Here is an 8,055-nt window from a genome sequence, read left to right as displayed (position 1 = left end):
CTAGTTGCAATAAGTACATTTTCTGACTTGTCACTTGCCTGCATTCCCAGGGCCTCAGAGGGCTGGTTTGTGATCACCACCTCAGGACAGTTCCACCATGTGGTGAAGTTGGCTGTCTGCTGCCACCTCAACCACTGCGGTCCAGAATTAATGCTGAAGCCAGTGAGGTGGGGATTTCATTTCAAGGGTATTATGGATTGAATTGTGTCCCCCAAGTTTTATGTACTAGAAGCTGGATACCCACTGTGACTGTTAAGAGGGTGGGAAATCCTATTATGAAAATTGAAATGTGGGGCCTTGAACAGGTGATTAGAATGTAAGACCGTGCAGTAGTGAATGGATTAAAAATGGTGGTCAGGGGTGTGGTCCTGAGGTCTTTAAAAGAAGAGTGCATGAAAGGTTAGTCTCTTGCTCTCTCTGCTCCACCATTTTCTGCCAAGTGAAAGCCCTGGGTCACTGTTGCCACCACCAAGACCTTCACCAGATATGTTCCCTGGACTTTAGACTTCCCAGCCTCCAAAGCTGTAAGCAATAAATTTCACTTTCTTATAAGTCACCAGTTCAGGTATTTCTGTTACAAGCAACAGAAATGGATAAATACGGAGGGTTAACAAACTTTAACTAATGGTTCCCAGTACTTTAACCTCACCGGGCTCCCCTGATGACTGCCAGTCAGCAAGAGCCACAGGGAATGCAGAGGCAGTGGGGCTCCTGCCCATGGAGCCAGGCTGGGGGGTCACAGAGACTCCTGTCTCCACCGTCAGCTGTTTCCTGCAGAATGGCAAAGTGAAATGGGCTTGTTCACTAGAATTTTGATAACAAGCATTCAAATTTCATATCTGACTCCTCATCTGTAGATCCAGGAGATCTGCGTTGTATTCAGCAGTGTCTACTCTTCTCAGACTCCGACAATTTTAATGTCCTGGGGCACTATAACAAAGTACCACAGAATGAGTGGCTTAAACAACAGAAATTTACTTTCACACAGCTCTAGAAGCTAGACTTTCAAGATCAAGGCGTTGGCAGGTTTGCTTTCTTCTGGAGGCTCTGGGGAGAATCTGTTCCAGCCTGTCCCCTAGCGCCTGGATGTTGCTGGCAATCTGTGGTGCTCCTTAGCTTGCAGCTGCATCACTCCAATCTCTGCCTCTGTCATCACTGATTCGTGCCTGTCTATGTCCAAATATATCCTTTTTATAAGAACACCAGTCATGTTACATTGGGGCCCACCCGACTCCAGTAAAGACCTCATCTTGACTAATGATAACTGCAAAAAATCTGTCTCCAAAGAAGGTCACATTTTGAAGTGCTGGAGGGCAGAGGTCCAACGTTTGTGTTATGGGGCCACAACTCAGCCCACAGTGTTGGAAAATCCTAATCGTGAGCTTCCTTAATGGTGGCAGATTTCAGCTTCCATGGCTGTATTCAGTAGAGTCCCAGGTAGAAGGTAGAAGGCAGGCAGAAGGGGGAAGAAGGTAGAAGGTAGAAGATGGTAGAAGGAAGAAGGTGCAAGGTAGAAAGTAGAAGGAAAAAAGTAGAAGGTAGAATGTGGGAGAAGGTAGAATGTGGGAGAAGGTAGAATGTGGGAGAAGGTAGAATGTGGGAGAAGGTAGAATGTGGGAGAAGGTAGAAAGTGGGAGAAGGTAGAAAGTGGGAGAAGGTAGAATGTGGGAGAAGGTAGAATGTGGGAGAAGGTAGAATGTGGGAGAAGGTAGAAAGTGGGAGAAGGTAGAAAGTGGGAGAAGGTAGAATGTGGGAGAAGGTAGAATGTGGGAGAAGGTAGAAAGTGGGAGACGGTAGAATGTGGGAGAAGGTAGAATGTGGGAGAAGGTAGAATGTGGGAGAAGGTAGAATGTGGGAGAAGGTAGAAAGTGGGAGAAGGTAGAAAGTGGGAGAAGGTAGAATGTGGGAGAAGGTAGAATGTGGGAGAAGGTAGAATGTGGGAGAAGGTAGAAAGTGGGAGAAGGTAGAAAGTGGGAGAAGGTAGAATGTGGGAGAAGGTAGAATGTGGGAGAAGGTAGAAAGTGGGAGAAGGTAGAATGTGGGAGAAGGTAGAATGTGGGAGAAGGTAGAATGTGGGAGAAGGTAGAATGTGGGAGAAGGTAGAATGTGGGAGAAGGTAGAATGTGGGAGAAGGTAGAATGTGGGAGAAGGTAGAATGTGGGAGAAGGTAGAATGTGGGAGAAGGTAGAATGTGGGAGAAGGTAGAAAGTGGGAGAAGGTAGAAAGTGGGAGAAGGTAGAATGTGGGAGAAGGTAGAAAGTGGGAGAAGGTAGAATGTGGGAGAAGGTAGAATGTGGGAGAAGGTAGAATGTGGGAGAAGGTAGAATGTGGGAGAAGGTAGAATGTGGGAGAAGGTAGAATGTGGGAGAAGGTAGAATGTGGGAGAAGGTAGAATGTGGGAGAAGGTAGAATGTGGGAGAAGGTAGAATGTGGGAGAAGGTAGAATGTGGGAGAAGGTAGAATGTGGGAGAAGGTAGAAAGTGGGAGAAGGTAGAAAGTGGGAGAAGGTAGAATGTGGGAGAAGGTAGAATGTGGGAGAAGGTAGAAAGTGGGAGAAGGTAGAATGTGGGAGAAGGTAGAATGTGGGAGAAGGTAGAATGTGGGAGAAGGTAGAAAGTGGGAGAAGGTAGAAAGTGGGAGAAGGTAGAATGTGGGAGAAGGTAGAATGTGGGAGAAGGTAGAAAGTGGGAGAAGGTAGAATGTGGGAGAAGGTAGAATGTGGGAGAAGGTAGAATGTGGGAGAAGGTAGAATGTGGGAGAAGGTAGAATGTGGGAGAAGGTAGAATGTGGGAGAAGGTAGAATGTGGGAGAAGGTAGAATGTGGGAGAAGGTAGAATGTGGGAGAAGGTAGAATGTGGGAGAAGGTAGAATGTGGGAGAAGGTAGAATGTGGGAGAAGGTAGAATGTGGGAGAAGGTAGAAAGTGGGAGAAGGTAGAATGTGGGAGAAGGTAGAATGTGGGAGAAGGTAGAATGTGGGAGAAGGTAGAATGTGGGAGAAGGTAGAATGTGGGAGAAGGTAGAATGTGGGAGAAGGTAGAATGTGGGAGAAGGTAGAATGTGGGAGAAGGTAGAATGTGGGAGAAGGTAGAAAGTGGGAGAAGGTAGAAAGTGGGAGAAGGTAGAATGTGGGAGAAGGTAGAAAGTGGGAGAAGGTAGAATGTGGGAGAAGGTAGAATGTGGGAGAAGGTAGAATGTGGGAGAAGGTAGAATGTGGGAGAAGGTAGAATGTGGGAGAAGGTAGAATGTGGGAGAAGGTAGAATGTGGGAGAAGGTAGAATGTGGGAGAAGGTAGAATGTGGGAGAAGGTAGAATGTGGGAGAAGGTAGAATGTGGGAGAAGGTAGAAAGTGGGAGAAGGTAGAAAGTGGGAGAAGGTAGAATGTGGGAGAAGGTAGAATGTGGGAGAAGGTAGAAAGTGGGAGAAGGTAGAATGTGGGAGAAGGTAGAATGTGGGAGAAGGTAGAATGTGGGAGAAGGTAGAAAGTGGGAGAAGGTAGAAAGTGGGAGAAGGTAGAATGTGGGAGAAGGTAGAATGTGGGAGAAGGTAGAAAGTGGGAGAAGGTAGAATGTGGGAGAAGGTAGAATGTGGGAGAAGGTAGAATGTGGGAGAAGGTAGAATGTGGGAGAAGGTAGAATGTGGGAGAAGGTAGAATGTGGGAGAAGGTAGAATGTGGGAGAAGGTAGAATGTGGGAGAAGGTAGAATGTGGGAGAAGGTAGAATGTGGGAGAAGGTAGAATGTGGGAGAAGGTAGAATGTGGTAGAAGGTAGAATGTGGGAGATGGTAGAATGTGGTAGAAGGTAGAATGTGGGAGATGGTAGAATGTGGGAGAAGGTAGAATGTGGGAGAAGGTAGAATGTGGGAGAAGGTAGAATGTGGGAGAAGGTAGAATGTGGGAGAAGGTAGAAAGTGGGAGAAGGTAGAAAGTGGGAGAAGGTAGAATGTGGGAGAAGGTAGAATGTGGGAGAAGGTAGAATGTGGGAGAAGGTAGAAAGTGGGAGAAGGTAGAAAGTGGGAGAAGGTAGAATGTGGGAGAAGGTAGAATGTGGGAGAAGGTAGAAAGTGGGAGACGGTAGAATGTGGGAGAAGGTAGAATGTGGGAGAAGGTAGAATGTGGGAGAAGGTAGAATGTGGGAGAAGGTAGAAAGTGGGAGAAGGTAGAAAGTGGGAGAAGGTAGAATGTGGGAGAAGGTAGAATGTGGGAGAAGGTAGAATGTGGGAGAAGGTAGAAAGTGGGAGAAGGTAGAAAGTGGGAGAAGGTAGAATGTGGGAGAAGGTAGAATGTGGGAGAAGGTAGAAAGTGGGAGAAGGTAGAATGTGGGAGAAGGTAGAATGTGGGAGAAGGTAGAATGTGGGAGAAGGTAGAATGTGGGAGAAGGTAGAATGTGGGAGAAGGTAGAATGTGGGAGAAGGTAGAATGTGGGAGAAGGTAGAATGTGGGAGAAGGTAGAATGTGGGAGATGGTAGAATGTGGTAGAAGGTAGAATGTGGGAGATGGTAGAATGTGGGAGAAGGTAGAATGTGGGAGAAGGTAGAATGTGGAAGAAGGTAGAAAGTAGAAGGTAGGTCGTAGAAGGTAGAAGATTGAAGGTAGAAGGTACAAAGTACAAGGCACATGGTACAAGGTAGAAGGTGGAAGAAGGTACAGAGCAGAAGGTAGAAGGTGGTAGAAGGTAGGATGCAGAAGTTAGAAGGCCAATTGTCTGAGCATTTTTATATTAATCTTGTTTCTCTCACACTCCACTGTCTGCCAGGGACATTTGGGGAACCTCCAGGTACATGGGAACTGTCTTCTGGCCAGGACGACTAACCAAGAGCACTTCAGGGGGCCAGCACCAACTCGTCTGTCTGTGATCATCCCTTGTCCCTTGGGTAGGCTCACGGTCACGTGCTCTCTAAGGGCAGGCAGATTGGTGGCTTTCCTTACCTCTCTATCCGCACTGCCATGGGTAGAACCAGCCCTGGTGCTCAGAACACATGCACTGGATGAAATAACCAACCAGTTACCAAGTCAGAAGTGTTTTGCTATCTAGCATGATGATTCACAATAAAATTCCAACTCAATGTAGAGAGAGTAAATATGGATAAAGTAAGTTATGGAGCTTAGAGGTCACCATTTGGTCCTAACTAAACAAGTAAAAAGCTGAATAAACTTAAAAATCAACAGCTCTACTCAGATTCTTCAGAGAAATGAGGTCCCTTGAAAAACTGCTGCCTCCCCACCCCCACATTGGAGGGACAGACAAGTGGTACAGAGAATCAACACTTCCTTGAGCAGAAACCCACAAGTCTGCTCCACAGGAGCCGGTGCTGGGTAGGAAAACCTGGACTGCAATTGAGAATTGCAGGAGGCACAGTGTGGACCAGTCTGAGAGTTAAAAATAAATACTGGAGAAAAATCCCCTCATGCTTCTGGCATGGAGAGGGGAAAGGAGCCACGTTCCAGAGCATCTTTCTTCCTAACAAAGTCTGACCTCGGCAGAAACCGTCCAGCTCGAGCCCAACCTGCTGGGTTTAGTCAGAGCCCAGCCCACCTGGGGAAAGGAAATACCCAAGTCCAGCCCTCTCCAGCCACCTGTTCCACCTAAGGGGGGAATCTGAGAGGCACTTGTGAAGTTCACAGTCCAGGGACACAGACTCACCAAAGACTGAGACCTTCCCTGCGCCTTACTACGACTTACTGAGATCCTGTTTACAGCAGTTCCACAGTCAGTCATGCCCACCATTAAAAAAAACCACAGGGTGTAATAAAAGGCAAAAAACATAGTTTGAAGAGACTGAACAAGCATCAGAACCAGAGTCAGATATGGCAGGAATGTTGGAATTATTAGGACAGGAATTTTAAAACCTATGATTAATATGCTAAGAGCTTTAATGTAAAAAGTAGACAACATGCAAACATGGATGAGTAATGTAAGCAGAGAGAAATTCGAACAGAGTCAAAAAGAAATTCTAGAGGTCAAAAACACTGTAACAGAAGTAAATGCTTTGATGGGCTCACTAGTAAAGGCCACAGCTGAAAAAAGAATCTCTGAGCTTGAGGATATCACAATAGAAATTTTCAAAACTGAAAAGCAAAGAGAAAAACAGATTTTTTTTTTTTTAGAAAGAATAGACTATCCAAGAACTATGGGACAGCTACAAAAGGTGCAATATACGCCTAGTGGAAACACATGGAGGAGAAGAGAGAGAGAAAGAAACAAAAGCAATATTTGAAGAAATAATGACTAAAAATTTGCTCCAAATTAATGTCAGACACCAAATCACAGATCCAGGAAGCTCAGAGAGCAACAAGCAGTATAAATGACCCCCTCCCCCCCAAAAAAGACACCTAGGCATATCATATTTAAACTTTAGAAAATCAGAGATAAAGAAAAAGTTTTGAAAGAAGCCAGATTGTAGAGAGAAGAAGAAGAAAAAACATCTTACCTATAGAGGTGCTAAGATAAGAATTACATCTGACATATCTTCAGAAACCAAACCATGCATGCAAGAAGAGAATGGAATAAAATATTTAAAGTGTTAAGGAAAAAAACCCATCAACCTAGAATTCTGTACCCTGTGAAACTATCCTTCAAAAATAAAGAGGAAAAAATTGCTTTCTCAGAAAAAGAAAAATTGAGCGAATTTTTGCTCATAGACCTCTCTTGCAAGAAATATTAAAAGCTCTTTAGAAAAAAGTAAAATTATATACATCACAAATGTGGGTCTTCACAAAGAAAGGAAGAACTTTTTTTTTTGGTCTCGTTTTGTGACTGGCTGCACCGTGCTCAGCCAGTGAGCGCACAGGCCATCCCTATATAGGATCCGAACCCGTGGTGGGAGCGCTGCTGTGTTCCCAGCGCCACACTCTCCCGAGTGTGCCACGGGGTCGGCCCAAAGGGAAGAACTGTTAAGAAGCAATAAGTTAAGCTTTAATTTCTTAGTTGATCTAAATATAAGTTTGTTCAAAGTAAGAGCAACAATGTATTCATTTAGGTATGCTTTTATATATATACACACACATGTATACATGCATACTTATATATGCTCATGTATAAGAAATAAATAAAAGCAATATCATCAGGGATGGAAAAGAAGGATTAGGGTATTTTGTTATTATAAGGTACCCACACTACCTGCAAAGTGGTACAGTGTTATTAGAAAGTAGAATTACATTAGTTGTAGATGTATATTGCAAACTCTAGGGAAAGCACCAAAAAAAGTTTAAAAATATATAATTGATATGCTAAAAAAAGGAGAGAAAATGGAACTATATAGAATGCTCAATTAAAACCATAAAAGGCAGAAAAAGAATGGAATACAAAAATAGGAACAAAGAACAAGGGCAAAAAATAAACATTGACGAATGCAGTAGATACCACACCGACTATATCAATAACAGTCTTTGTTCACAGGTGACATAATCATTTATTTAGAAAATACTAAAAGGTTGACAAAATAACTCCTGGAACTAGTCAGCAATCCTAGTAAGACTGCAGGACACAGGGTTGGTCACAAGAGCCAATTTATTTTCTATATACTAACAATGAACAGGTGCAATTTGAAATTATCATTCTCAAAAATGAAATACTTTGGTATAAGTCAAACAAAGATATTACAAGATCTATGAGGAAAAGTACAAAACTCTGATAAAAGATATCAAAGGAGAACTAAGTAAATGGAGAGTTATTCCATGTTTATGGATAGGAAGACTCAATATTGCCAATATGTCAGTTCTTCACAATTTGATCTACAGATTCGAAGCATCTCAATCAAAATCCCAGCAAGTTATTTTGTGGATATCAACAAAGTGATTGTTAAGTTTACGTGGAGAGGCGAAAGGCACAGAACAGCCAACACCACACGGAAGGAGAAGAGGAAAGTCAGAGGACGGCCCTGCCCAAGTGAAGACTCACCGCAAGGCCATAGTGATCGAGACCGTGTGGCACTGGTGAAACACAGACACAGGACCAATGCAACAGAGACAGCCCAGAAACATGCCCACGTGCATGTAGTCAGCTGATCTTTGACACGGAAGCAAAGAGAACACGGTGCAGAGAGCATCGTCTTTTTC

Source organism: Cynocephalus volans, chromosome 2 (genome assembly GCF_027409185.1).
Source record: "Cynocephalus volans isolate mCynVol1 chromosome 2, mCynVol1.pri, whole genome shotgun sequence".
Classification (NCBI taxonomy): domain Eukaryota; kingdom Metazoa; phylum Chordata; class Mammalia; order Dermoptera; family Cynocephalidae; genus Cynocephalus; species Cynocephalus volans.
The sequence above is the reverse complement of the archived record's forward strand: the minus strand, read 5'-3'. Positions refer to the sequence as shown.